Source organism: Takifugu flavidus, chromosome 6 (genome assembly GCF_003711565.1).
Source record: "Takifugu flavidus isolate HTHZ2018 chromosome 6, ASM371156v2, whole genome shotgun sequence".
In the NCBI taxonomy this organism is placed as follows: Eukaryota; Metazoa; Chordata; class Actinopteri; order Tetraodontiformes; family Tetraodontidae; genus Takifugu; species Takifugu flavidus.
The window spans coordinates 6,999,103-7,014,423 of NC_079525.1; positions in this window are offsets into that span (position 1 = coordinate 6,999,103).

Genomic DNA, 15,321 nt, shown 5'->3' on the forward strand with positions numbered 1-15,321 from the left:
TGTGCCGTTTAATCATTTAAGCGGCGACGTGCTCCATAAATCAGCTCTGGCTGTCAGAACCACGGCGTAGGACCTCATTATGGAGGTATTGCACCGGCACCAACATGAGTAAATTACATACAACTTCTCAGGAGCTGCTGACTGGGCTCAAACTCCTCACATGACAGTCATAAGGAATGAGGAGGCAGGAACTTGCTGACTGTCTGCATCTCCAGATGATCCTGGGTCAAAAACCCCATCTGAGAGGGAAGCTCTATGAAGGTACCTCTGACTGCACCACATGGACAACAGGGTTTTGCCATTAAACTTAATTAAGACACCAGAACATGAACAAACACAAAGGAGTTCCAAAGAAACAGACTTAAGCTGCGGCTCAGGGGTCGGGGGAGCCTATGGGCACAGAAGAGGGATGAAGAGTGGCCGTCCAACTAAAGTCTGAGCTTCACCGGCGCGTCAGAGAGGCCTGAAGGCAAACTCCAGCAGACATCTGTATCATCTCCAGCCGTCGCCTCTCATCATCCAGCACCAGCTTTTGTACATTTTCCATGAGCGCCGGGTCGCTGCAGCGCCGCCACACGTTTGTTCTGTGGTGTGACGCACAAGTCTGCCTCTGGGGGCAATAAAATATCCATCATCTTCCTCCATTTCAGCGAGACACATTTCCTCTTCATCTCTCTCTGCCGTCCGGCCAGCAGCCAGGAGTGACGTCAGCAGCAGAACAACGCCAACTTTGATTTTGTAGGCTCAAGTAAAGAAAAGTTAGTTTTTAAAAAAATGCTGTAATTTGTTGAGCCACGAGAAGCCAGAACAAAGCTAAGAAAACTTCCTGCGCAGCTATTAAATGTTCAACTTTGGGTTAAACTGAAATCTCTTTTCTCCGAGTATAATTCCGTATGATGTCATCACTTAAACACGCCTACTACACTTATTATTACTACACGTATTTCCATCCCCTTTCATTCAGACTAAGTAAAGCAAAGGAACCCAACCAACAGCTTTGGGCAAACATCTAAGCTGAGATCACACTTTCCAAACACTCCTCACACGTCCAGTAAATGAAGAACCATACTGCAAACAACCAGTAGCGCTCCAACACATCAAATCCGCAAATCCTACCGTGTTTTAGTAAATGGAGAAGTTTGGTTCCCTGCAAACAATTAGGCGTCTCAGCAAAATACGGGATAATTGTTTAATCTGGACTGGCTGTTGGTCACCTGGATGCAGATAAGTAATCGGTTCTAACAGGCCAGTGCAGGTGTCAATCAACCTTTCAATCACACTGACCGCCCACGGGAAATCGCCCCGACACATCCTCGTAATATCGCGATATCTGGCAATGGGCCTTTACGCGGAAGATTCAGTAGGCGATTTAAGGAAAACCTGAAAACCAATTATGATAAATTACAATTTAGAATCATATTCTGCAATTTAGATTCGGGTTTTATGCTTACAGTTAGCGTCTAATACCGTAAAACCTCAACCAGGTTTTCTTTAGTTGTCAGCTGTCATAAGCTCAGTTGTGTGTCCACAGCTCTATCAACTGCAGACATCAATATTATAAAAATTGATAAACTACATCAAGATCTTCTGATAGAACCATTCAGCAAAACTACTGTTCTAAAACACAAATGCCTCATACCTTTTTAGAGGATTTAGCGGACACAGAAATAACTATTGCGGTGCAGGGGACCTTTGTTAATTGTTGCTAGGCAACAGTGATAACTAACTTAAGGTCACATTCTGAATTGCCACCTGACCCGCAGTTACTGGTAGTTAATTAAACCGAGATAATTAAGGTTGACGGAGTCATAAAGCTCCAGTCTTCCAGGAAGAGCCCCCACCGCCTCGACAGTCCTTTTTTAACAACTCCAAACTGTAATTATCACCATCAATGATCAAAACAGAACAAGTTATTCACATGATTGAACAGCAAACATAATGACACCGTCATCTGCCCTACACTGAGCTCACTGGCTGCCGCGGGACAAAGAGAAGAGCTGGCAGACCTCTGAGAAGAGGTCGGCCTCAGATCTGATATGGAAACCTGTCTTTGTGTTTCCCAGCTGAGTTCCAACCCTTTGCCTCCTCTAGACACTGGCCACAAGGGTGAGGTCATCCGATGTCAGCCTCTGAAGCAGCATCCAACTGTGCAGTCCCAGTGTGGCCCCGGAGTGCCACAAGAGGACACAGAGATGGCCTCCTGAACTCATTATTGATGAGACAAGGAATCACATGTCACTGTGGAATTCCTGGCAGTGAGCCGAAGAGAGTCAATAATAAAGTCGAGCACTATCTGAAACAGAACAGCTCCCAGGCTGCTCAGAACATTTAAAGTACTTGTACTTGCAGGTACAGTAGTGATACTCCATCTTTCTATGGCCTTGGCCTGCTAACAGATTGCTAATTACATATTTAGCTATTTTGGCCTCTCATCTACACACTGACGGCAGCCCGGTAAATGAAACCTTCCTTCATCTCTGGAATCTCCTCTGGATGGCTGGAGGCTAAAGAAGCTGTGAGAGCTGTTGTCTTCTTTGGTTTTAGTTCAGGATGTGTTCAGGGGATTTGATGTGTCATCTCTGTTCCAAACCCTCAAATGTGGTTGTGAGCTTCAGGTAATATGACATCAAACAAAAACAAGCTTCATCAGGAGACCAGCCAGAGGGTGGAGTGTGTTGCTCCTGATCCTGGATAGGTTGAAGATGAGGGACAGATAAAATGTTGGAAAATTTGGAAAATGAAGTCAAATCACTAAAAATAAATTCCTACTCAGTTAAGAGTAAGTGTGCTTTGATCGAGGAAACTGTGCTTTGATCCCTGTTTAAACCCAAAATGGCTGCCTCCAGAGTGTGTAGATGGTTGCCAGTTCTGAACCGGTGGGCCCTTGTTTGAACATTGCAGTTGCCATGTGGTGTAAATGTAGACCTCATTAGGCTCTCTGGTGTTTGATATATCAGTCAGGTACTTGATGCTGCCACCTGCTGGCTTGGTATACATATTTTTTGCTTGGAAATTACGTTCATTGAAAAAAATGAGAACGTTTCCCACACTAAAGGGGAAAACAGCGATAAGTCTGCAACAACAGCTCGGAAGCAGGCACTAATGAATCTACGGAGAGCCTAAAAACCACAAATTACACCGCGCACAAGCCGCAAGCATCTGTTTCTCTTCTTTGTTCCTGGTTCGGATAGATCATGATAGCACTCTCACAGGCCCATAAATAAATAGAGTTATTCAGGCCCTTTAGTTGGATCTCTTCTATTTCCTCCTAACGTGATACTAATAAATCTGCAGCCCAGAGCACTGGCAGGATCAGCAGCAGCAGCAGGTAAAGATGCATTTGTATGAAATACTGGAGAAACCAAGAGTGAGCGGCAGCTCTGTGGCAGATGGTCATTAAAGCGGAGTGTGTAGGAGTGGTTTTGTCTTGGAAACCTCACACGTGCCACTGAATTAAAACCTGAAGTAAGAGCCCCTGTTAACCAGCGTGACAAGAAGAGTGGAGGGACGGCGAAAACACCATTAGCTTTCATTGGCTGCAGCTTTCAGGGCCCCACTGATAGATGGTAATTCCTCCATCTTACCTACCGAGTGTGTGGGTGTGTTTTTCAACCCTAAATCTTCCCAGATCAGAAGGATGTTTAATGGCTCCTCTCCCATTAAAAGCAGTGTGGCAGCTCCTCGCGCACATGTGTCACGATACAACGTGACAGGATGGCACTTTTGCACCAGACAGTTACTGATTTTTATATGCTAGCTTTTACTGAGCAGATAAAAACAATAATAATGCATTTTACTGTCCCTGAATATTCTCTTTATTCTTTGGAGCAACTTCGGCTGAACTTCTCTATCAACTTGACTTTTTTACTGTGGTCTTTTCCTCCATCATAAAGTAGCTGTTAGCCACCACGCTTCATTTGAAACCGCTCATGTTAAAGAACACTTACAGTCCTGAGTATTAATCACTCACTGGTGCTGGGTCAGGCATATATTTTCCATATTCCCACATGCATTATTCATTCAAATCAACAAGCTGAATCAGAGCTGCTGGAACATTTGTGGTGGGGCAGGATGAAGGTGAAGGTGGACAATGTAGCTCCTAGCTTCTGTTACGAACACTGCAAATACCATTTTGAGGAGTATCAAGTTGTCCAGATAAGAGAAACATCTACAGGCTCAGATTATCCTGTGGAAAGAACGGTTTTGTTGCTTTCAGATGATGCAAGCCTCACAAAGATTTCTGATATCTTATGGAATCAACAACAGAGCTGATCTTGCGCCCTCCTACCTATCTGGGCTGGCTCCTTGTGCACTTCAAAGTTACAAGATTGATTCATTTTCCTTGTTATTCCCACGCTCGCCAATTTCCCTCACACCTCTGCAATCTCTTCCTGCCTGTCTTCCCCCTCTCCCTCATGTTTAATCAGTCCACCAGGCAGTCATCTCTGCAGGGGATAGTGAATTATTGATGCCAGGCCTTCGAGTAAAAGGAGGGGAAAATGCAGTGAGATGTATGGAGGAAGGGGGGGTATTATCGGGAGAGCAAGGACATTTCCCTCTGCTGGTGTGTATTGATAAAGATGGACAGATAAAGGGATGAAAGAGAGAAAGCTGAAGAAAGAGTCAGATGTTTCAGGCATAATGAGCCAGGGAAGGGGGTCGCAGTGGTCGTTCCAAGACCTCAGGACTGATCCTGAGAGGCTGCTGGTGGTGACAGGATTCTAGCTTCATGCTAACATGAACTTTAAGGTGTCCATACTGGAGGATGTCAACAAAATTATTTTCCCCAGAAACGGAGCGATCCCTCACCCTTTCAAAATAAATCACCTAACCCAGAGTCAGAGCGATGTTTCAGTTCCCTGACCCTCAGGTCCTGCGATGTTTCTGGGGTATAATGGTCAGAAACCTTGCACATGCACCTAAAACATCAGCACCAGTTTCACCATTACAGTCATCTGTAATGGCGAGCCTCCTCTGAATCTGAGAGCACATAACGAAGACCATGAGTCTTGGGATACCCCAAAAAAAGGAAAGAAATCGCACATTTCAACTCACATCCAAGCAGCAGACAAGAGTTTTGGAAGCAGCAGCCATCATATCTCACACCCTCCAGACTGCAGAGAGCAAATACAAGCAGCTAAAAGGCAAATAAAAACACGGGGAGGCCCCTTACAGGAACACAGAGAGTTGTTAGTGTGGGTTATTGAGCCGGAAATGAAGCAGGCATGTTGGAGGGGATGTCAGAGATCACACCCTGGAGGCTGGAAGCTGGATGATATTAGCAACATTTGCTACACCACCTAATCTAGTGACAAAGGCAATGGCGGCTATGAAGGATATGCAACGTATCGGAGGGTAATAGAGACCATCGCCAAGCTTTCTGAAGTAGTTTTCTCTTCTGGAAGGAGCAATAGAAGCTATAATAAGAAAAGCTGATTGGCCTCTAAACATTTATCTGGGCTCTTGTGGCTTTAATATAATAGAAAAAGAAAGAAACATTCCTAACATGTGTCTTTGTATCACTTGATGACCACAGGATGGCCAACAGACCACAGGACACTGTTCAAACAATAACCCCAGAGGAATCAGTGCCAATAAGACAGAGGCAAGACAGTCAATCTGATCCTGCAATGCTTCCACTTTAGAAGGTTCCTTCTCTCCAAGACTAATCCAGGTTTTATAGGGAAAACATGGCCCAGCGAAAGGCAGAGATAATGTGTATGAGTAATATTACACTCTATCAACGCCGTCCTCCCAGGCTTTCCTCCTCTTAACACGCTCCATCTCAGCTCTACATCTTCTCTCGCTCTCATCTTCCTCCAGGGCTGGAAGGCAAAAGCAGCTCCCAGTGGCCGATTCAGGCGCTGTAGATCTTTATAGCCTGCAGACTGCACATGTGAGGATCAGCCAGAAGGTTGGCTGGAAGCGCTGCTGCTGTAACACACAGAAGCTCTGGAGTCTCCAGTCTCTGGACTCACATGGTTCCTGAAAAGAGCAAGTGATGAAACTTCTACAGAGCTCAATAAAGCTGCTGGGTTTGTTTTGACACAGCTATAACAATTAAACAGGCGTTGGCGCGGCTACACATGTAATCAGTGCTTGCACATGTGTACCCGGGGGTCCCCGCGGGCTCCCGTGGGCCCTGCGGTAGGGCCATGTGACCAGGCCGACATGAGTTCAGATCGATGAGGCTGTAATGAGCGCATGAGTGGGGGAGGGGTGTGGAAAACCTCCAGAGACATTAAAAGGCAACAGAGAAAACGTTGCAGCTGTGATAAGTCTGCACTGCTGTCGCCCAAATGGATTCAGGCTGAAGCCCCGACACAGCAGAGCGATGGAGGTGTGAGCAGGGGGAGGGGCTCCAGGATGGAGGCCTGATCAGATGATCAATCCCTACATCGATCTTCCTTTTAGCTTCTGTTCAAGCGAGTCGCATGCTGAGTGCTCACTTTGGAAAAGTGCTTTCATCAGCTGAATGTGGTCGTCAGGGTGATTTTCAGCAACATTTTTAATAAATGACCTGAGCTGGACTGGGTTTCCCTTCAGTGGGGGCAGCAAGGTGAGTTCTTACCCACCTGTCCAGGTTGCCCCCCAAGTGTGAGGGATCAGTTTCTTGTGGAGTGTGTGTTGTTGCCACTAACTCAGAGATCTTCGGGATGGACTCTGGTGACCCTGATTGGGGGGGATTGTTTTGGAAGCACTTCACCTCACAGTCAGATCCTGGATCAAGAGTCTCTGTAGTTTTTCTCTGTATCCAAAGAAACAACTTTTAAGCTAATTGGAGGCTTCAAACCAGCCTGAGACTCAGGGCACCCCACCAGGAGGAATTCCTGCCTCTTACCAAGTGACATTCCCAAGATGAGGGGACGGAGGAGGTTTTGTTATCCTGACTTTTACTTCTCAGCCCAACCAGCAGATAATTTCACACAGAGTCAGAGACGATGATTCCCAAACACAAATACAGCCCAGAAAGAAGGAGGAAGGGCAAAAAATGAAGATTTACAGTGGTTTTGCTGCACATGCCTCTTGGTCAGGCGGCTGTAAAAGGTGATGAGGACTGACGGGGTGGAACTATGTAGGTTACTCCGGTGCACATGCATGTTTCACATTAAACATCTGGCTCCCCCAGCGATGGAACGAAATCTTTGATTTTGTTTCTCGTTGATGAGAAATCTCAGCGGTGCTAATTAAAACGACTGGTGATGCGTCGTTGCTCCTGTGAGGAAACCCTTGTGTGAAGCTGTGCAGTGGCAGCCGTTCTGAGCCGTCTCTGAAATGAGCCATTCTTTGGCAGCCACACTGAGCTCACGAAAGGAGTTCTGACTTGATTTCCTGCTTAAAACCCCTGGACATCTGTCTGCAGTAATCCTTGAACCACACTGTTTTCCTCTAATCATGGAGGCTCACGGAGCTTCACAGGCTTTTGTTTATATTCCAAGCTGCTGTTAAACTGAAGCTATGGATTCTCCACAAGAAACAAGACAACTGTGAAGAAGTACTCCGAGAGGGTGAATGTGTAGCAGAGAAAATCCATTTAACTTAAAACTACAGCTGATTATACAGTATTATAGATTTAACCCATGACTCGGATACTTGCAGTGCGCCTCTATATGCATTCATGTTTCTTATTAAGGCTTATTAAGTCTGAACTATATGTTTATCCAACGGAATTACTGTGACTCTAATTATATTCATGCAACTTTGTGCCAGAGAGAACCAAGGAATTTAATAAATTCATTATGATGTAATCCATTTTGAGTTGGAGGCTTTAATCTGAAGAATAAGTCAGTAATAGATTAAAAATTTAAGGTGCTCATCTTTCAATAAAGATGTGACCTCCCAACAAGGACGAAAACTTATCAAACCTGCCTCGAGTCTGAACTGATCAATGTCACAGAGCCATCTTAAAGCCTCCAGAAATGAATGATGACTGGGATTAATCTGCATGGGTCAAACAGTATCCTGCGATCCTCTGGTTGTCCACTAGGGGCTGTGCTGAACCAGATGATTAAAAATGGGGCTGGTGCAGGCAGAAACAAACAAACAAACAAGCAAACAAAAAACAGTTTCATAATTGAGCAGCGCAGACGTGAAGGAATCAGTGACATCTGTATTGTGGGCAGGTAGTGTGATGCCCAAGCTGCTGACACGCGTGGTGGAGAGCGAGGGGGCACGTCATCAAGCCTGCGCTACGCGTGACGCACACGCTCCTCCGATCCCCTGAGAAATCTACAAGAAAAAATGATGGATGGCAAACAGCTGGCAGCAGCATCACTCTCTCACACGCATCCCTCTCCATCTCCGACTTGCTCGCCCTTCAGTGTATTATTCTACCCTTCTCTTTTATTCTGTCACTCCTACTTTCCCCTCTTCCCGACCGCTGCATGCTGTCTCCCCTTCCTCACCCCCCCTCAACGTACTCCCTCAAGCTTCCTCACCATCGTCCCCTCTATCTCATTATCTCTCCTGCTCATTCATCTGCTCCCTATTTCCACAATTACAACTGAAGGATTATTGCATGAACCCGAATGAAATGGCGTTTGTTTAATGGCACGACGGCGGCCGTCCCGTCACCATTGTCCACGGCTTTTGTGCACATATTAAGCATTGTGAAACATCAGAGGTTTGAAATGAACTGACACTGAGTGGACTGAAGCAGTGGTGCAGAGGAACCCAGCAGAGACAAGAACACAATTTAAGGCCGACAAAGTCATGAATGTTTCATTGGCTCTGAGAATCCTGATTATTCACAGGCGCTAAAACATTAACTTTAAAACATCCCCTGGTTTCAGAGGGAAAAACATCAGTAGGCCGCAGTTTTGTGTTGTCGCTCTAATGGCTCCTCTCATAACTGCTGGGTTCTGCTCAGGGTTTATCCCTGTTAACATAAACAGGGGTAAACAGTGGAGGGCAGCTCAGGTCCTGCACCAACAAGGGCATCACGTAATGAGCCTGGCCAAGATTTATGGACAGTAATCAAAGTGAGAGTGCAACCTTCCTCATGGCACCTTTAGAGGCATCAAGAATCTCTCAGGTGCTCTGTGTGCACATCTTGCATGTTCATCATGTTGCATGTGGAGAAGATGATTATCTCCTGCTCTTCCTCCTCATGTTGGTCTGTGTGTCTTCAACAATTGATTTTTGACCTCTGTCACCCATAAACATCAACTGCTGAGCTAATAGAGTAGCTGCAGTTGTCAGAGGAATGATCCTCCTGCTCTCCCTCCTCTCCTTCCTCTTCCTCCTGTGCTCCTTCCTCTTCATCCTGCTCTCCCTTGCCTTCTCCTCTATCTTCCTCTGCTCTCTTCTTCTCTCTTCTATCTTCTTCTGCTCTCTCCCGTCCCTCCTCTTCCTCACTCTCCTCTTGCTCTCCTCTCCCTCCTGCTTCGCCTTCTGCTCTCCCCCTCCTCCTCCTGCTCTCCCTCCTATTCTCCCTCCTCTTCCTCCTGTTCTCCCTCCTCTTCCTCCTGCTCTCTCTCCTCTTTCTTCTGTTCTCTCCTCTCCCTCCTTTGCCCTCTCTTCTCACTGCTCTCCCTCCTGCTCTCCCTCCTCTTCCTCCTGCTCTCCCTCCTGCTCTCCCACCTCTTCCTCTCCCTCCTGCTCTCCCTCCTCTCTCTTCTGCTCTCTCCTCTCCCTGCTCTCCCTCACGCTCTCTCCTCTCCCCCCTCTTCCTCCTGCTCTCTCCTCTTCCTACTCGCCATCCTGCTCTCCCTCCTCACCATCCTGCTCTCCCTCCTCACCATCCTGCTCTCCCTCCTCACCATCCTGCTCTCCCTCCTCTCCATCCTGCTCTCCTCTTATCAGAGAAACATTTCGGAACATTGGCAGCTGGAGCCCAGGTGAATCAGGAGGAAGGGCACCTGTCTTCATGGCTGTACACCCTCCTCCTCCTCCTCCTCCTCCTGCATGCAGAGGTTTAAGCAGCACCTCCTGATGTGGGCTGGCTCCCCACCCTCCAGATGCACAGAGACATACGGCTGAATGAATAATAAATGAACTCATCAAACAAAAAAGTTCTGTTCCTGGTTCAGACTCAGCCTTGGTTTGTTCTAACTCTTCTGAGAATAAAAATTACTTTTTTCTTGTGTTCAGTAAACACAAACTAACAAACCTCCAACATCCTGATGCTGTTTTGAATCAGCACATCTGGATCCCTCAGAGATGGCCGGTGAAGTTTGAAGTTTGACTGACAGATTCTAGAAAAGATAATGTGAGTATAATTAATGCTTAATTGCTTTTCATCTCATTAGCAGAGTTGTGAAGGCTTGATGCAGCCGGATGCTTTGATTTGACTAAGACACCCTCTTAATGGGGCTTTTCATAACCCAATAATCACTGATAAGGAAGGAAAGCAGCTCCTGGAAGACAGGGCTGTGGACAGGTTCAGGGGCTCGACTAAAACCAAGACTAGAACTAAAACTAAAACTTTTTTGCAGAATTTTAAACATTCCATACCAGAAAATAGATTTGTTAGGTTTCAATAAAAGCCAAAACTGGAATAACTCTTTTTTCCCTCAGTGACAGAAATACTGTGATCCATGTCCTGCCAGGTGGGGTTGACGTAGGGGGCCACTCTGATGTACTGTTTCACAAGCGCGGACATTTTGTGAGGGCAGTTCCGGAGGGAGATGTTAAATAACTGAGATAAACAGTGAAGGTTGAATCAAGGAAAGAGTGGCTGTGTTGGGAGCAGCTCGGTCCCACAGCCAGATGGCATGAGCAGCACTGGGAGGAACACACGCGCACTGAAGTGTTCATGGTGAAGACATACCCCAAGTCGCCAGTGGGGGGCGTTGGTCTGCCAAACCCCAGCCAGTAATGAATGAAAAAAAAAGAGGAAGATAAGTCTGTTCGGTGCCGGAGAGGCGGTCTTGCATGAATTATCAAATGCTTTGGTGAATTCCCACAAGACCATTGCATTAAAGGGAATCAGAGCCTGATTACCATTGACAGGTGGGAAATGGAGAGACTGGCTTTCTGGAGATTGGAGCCGAGGAGTCACAGAAATTATACAGAAAAAGAAGGGAAGATTTTGACGGGGGGTGGGACTGAGGAGAGGCATTCAATTCCTCTACTAATTCTTACCACTAGATGCTCCCAAATCTCAAACATTGTATTCTAAAGAGGTTAAATTAAAATACCCTTCACATGGCAGTCCAACATATCCAACATCTGTAGTGTTCTTCATGCCAGTGGAGCCTCTTAAACTGGAAAACGGGTCTCCTGTACTTTATAGAACACGTCCTCTTTCTTACCCCATTAAGCTCTGAGAGGCAGGATCCAGGCACCAACAAACCAATTTCCGATTCCATTCCAGCACAAATTAATCCAGGATCATGAGGACTTAAACACGAAACACTGGTTCTGCTGGATTTTTCCTGGATCGGTCTCCTCCACACCTGATTTGCCCCGGCAGGTTCTACCCGAGTGCTGCTAGACCAGAAGAGCTCAAGTCAATATAATCCTGGAAAGTCATTCAAGGGCTGGTTGGAGTCATAAATGATGGAGTGGAGAAGAAATACACCATTATTACACTTATCAGAGCCCCTTACCTGCAATTGTGATTTATACTGACATTTACTGCAGGTGTGTTGCTGTAAAAACAAAGTGGATTTTATGATCACGCAACTACGTAACTCGGTGAGCCATACTGAGCCATTGCCATGGCAACGTCGGGAGGTTCAACTTCAGAAGATTCAGCAAGAGATGACAGAAAATCTGGGCTTGGACACGAAGACAAGCCCCCCTCTTTGATGGAAGATGTTCTGACAGCGAGCCTGGAAGCTGCCGAGACTTCCTGCTTCAGATCTGAAGCTGCTCAAATTGTAAAGGACACTTCAGGCTGTAGGCAGACATTCCCCATGAATTAATCCTGCCTCTCAAGCACACAATCGTACGGCCCGGTTTAGAGGTTCCACAATTTGCTTTGCATCTTTTCCTCAAAGAATAAAGGAGTTTTAAGGGTAAAAATTCATTGGCCTCATAAATGATGCCCGTCAAATAATTTGAAACATCCTGCAACAATTCTGGAGTTTCATATTCCACAAGAATCACAAATTACCATTCAGCCTTTGACTGAGAGCAGCAGGTTTGTTTCTGTTACCACAGAACTCTGTTGGTTCAGGTCCAACAGTAGAGGCTGGTTCTGAAGCCTTGGAACCAGACTGGGAAACCACAGAACACCCAAAGGTTAGAGGTCATCCATTGTCCAATCTAAGCTGATTATAGACAGAGTGGAAAAGATTTGGACAAAAAGAACCATGTAATGACATTGTTGACAGAAGAGACCCGATCCCCTTTTCTGGGGTTTAGGACCACTTACTCCAACCCCTGACCCTGACTCCTGACCCCTGACCTGAAGCTATAAACTGAGTGTTGCTCCCCAAACAGCCTTTTAAAGCTGGAGGACCAGAAAAAAATGTCCCATCTTCCAAATAATGTACTGATTTTGCTGTAGTGATTATATAGCATCTAGAGGAACACACACACACACACACACACACACACACCACACACACACACACACACACACACACACACACACACACGGTTTCTGAGGACTAATGGAGCAGGTCAGGCAGGTCTGTCACCTCAGTCTCTTCCATCCGCCCCATTGCTGTGGAATCACACTCGTTTCCTCAGAAGATTAAATTTTATATTGAAGGGTCACCAAAAAAAAGAAAATAATGCCAGATAAACAATATGCTGCTGTCGCTGTGATGCAGTGAGCTTTATTACACTGTTTGTCACACTAACAAAACTGTATTTGAGAGGTTTATAGGGTTGTTTATCAGTACCAAGAGCAACACCGTCACAAAACCGGAGCAGCTTTTACTGGTTTGTTTTGGAATAAAACAATCAGGGATGCCTGCAGTTGTTGTCTTCATCATCCTTTATTGTTAACCTTTATTGGACACAGTTCCCCCCTAAACTGCAAGAAAATCTAGAGTTGTCCAGTTCTCTATCACACACACACACACACACACGTAAGTTATGTTTTCTCACAGACCATCATCTTCTACAGCTAAATTGCTGTCATACAGGCCCCCGGATATTATATTTGGTGTCACTTCTAACTCTATAAAACACATTAACCACTAACTTTCACAGGTTTACAGTGATGCATTCTGGTGATAGATGTGTTCCAGCAACTGTCAGATGATGATGAAAAACAGCCTCTGAGATCACTTAATCAACGGTGCCATTATTTGATATTTACAGTCGAAGCCACAGGACAATGTTCTCGACAGTTGCCTCACAGCAACAAGATTCCGAGTGTGCAAGCGAGGGTGTGCATCTCTCCGGACGTTAATAACAGGCGTGCCCCCTTCATCAGATGGATCGGTGGGGGGTCTGATGGCCTGTCTGGGCCAACCTGGATGCTGCTGCAGGTTAGCGTCACAGCACCCAGGAAAAGTTGAGCCTCAGTTGTTCTACAGCTGCTGCATAACAGCCTGAATGTCTCTGGGAGTGACAACATGACAGTGAAGGCGAAGGCGGAGGATAAATCAGGTTAGCTTGATTTCACTGGCACTGGCACTGGCACTGACGGCGTCAGCAATCAGACGTAAGAAGTGGGGCAGTTTCAAATTCACAGGGTCCTTCATTAATATTCTCTTTCCCATCTCTTCTTCCCATCGCTGCCTCTTCCTCTCCTCCTGCTTTGGTATCAAAGTGCAGAAATAAATAAAAAAGCAGTTGTAGCCTGCAGATTCCACACGCCGCCTACATTAAAGCACGCTGGTGCATTTTCATCTTGGCTCCTCATGTTATTCTAATGTGCTTTGCTTGTCAGTCCTGGGCTTGATTTGCAAACATCACACGTGATGCCCCGGGACATTTCCTCTAAACTCCCTCATCCATCAAGGTAGGAATGGTGGAAGAGATGAGTCAACTGTTCATGGCTGCTTTTAAAGTTCTGCCCTGTCCTCCTTGACGTGCTGCTTCTGACACTGATGATAATTACTCAAACACCGTGAATGAGCTCACGGAGCCACAGAGTCACAGATTCTAATTTGATAGAGCCGACTCGGTTGCCATGGTTGCAGAACACCAACGGCTAATCAGCTCAAAGGAAAATCTGCGCCACAAACTTCTGACAAGTTGTTAAAGATAACTAAAATATAAAGTGACCTCTAACACCAGCGTGTACAGGGTGGTCAGAGCCCAGTCTCCAAAGATGTGAACTTCGAACCATGGAGGACATGGAGGAAAGGACAGTTAGCAATAATGGAAATAAAAACATTTATAAAGTTGTGTTTCAAACGTCAACACTAGTGTGAAGTGATAACATGGACGTGTTGTGGCTCATTCTCATACACTGGCGATTACTCGTTAGCGGTCACCATTTTGCCGTAGAGCTCTGCTGCTGGAGGACATTTTAAGTTTTAAGCAGAGTGACAATTTATGAAGCTCTTTCATCTTCTGCTGAAATGCTTGCTGGAAGACGACGTGCGACGAAGGGCAGATCCAGAGGTTTGGGGAGAGGGGAAGAAGTGAACAAGCAGACTTGGGTCATAAGGAAGAGGAAGAGGAAACACAATCCCAGCTGCTGTGGGAATCCCACAGGAGAAACTGGAAAGTTTCCCTCATCTCTCATTCTCTGCTTCTCTCCCCCCTCTCTGTATCCATCTACACTGTAGATTCTACAGGTACCGCCGCCTTCATAGCTGTATTCTGACCTACTGACCTCCAACCCTGCTGACCCACTCCTATACCAGCAGTTTTTCAATTAGTGTATATCCCTAAACTCTACCTATTCTCTCCTCTACCTGTCCTCCCCCCTTCTCCTCTCTCTCTACCCAACCGACCATCAGCAGGAGGGTCCCCCCATATGAGCCTGGTCCTGCTCAAGGTTTCTTCCTGTTAAAGGGGAGTTTTTCCTTGTCACTGTTGCTCGTTGGGGGTCAGGCCCTGGGATCCTGGAAAACGCCTAGAAACAATCTGATGCTTTATACAGATGCTATATGAAAATTGATTGATTGATAGATAGATAGATAGATAGATAGATAGATAGATAGATAGATAGATAGATAGATATAGATAGATAGATAGATATAGATAGATAGATAGATAGATAGATTGATTGATTGAATGATTGATTGATTGATCCATTCCTGTTTCCTCATTAACACGCGCTGCAGCTGTGTGTCTTGGCGCCGTCAATCAATTTTCCATCAGGAAGATGAAGAAAACATCCAGGGACTGAGCTCAGCTCTCCAACAATGTCTGGGTACAACACGCAGAGGGAGACGGAAACTGTCTGCCGCTCGTCCCGCCTGGTTGCTGTTACCATGACAACAGGCCAAACCCAGAGATGTA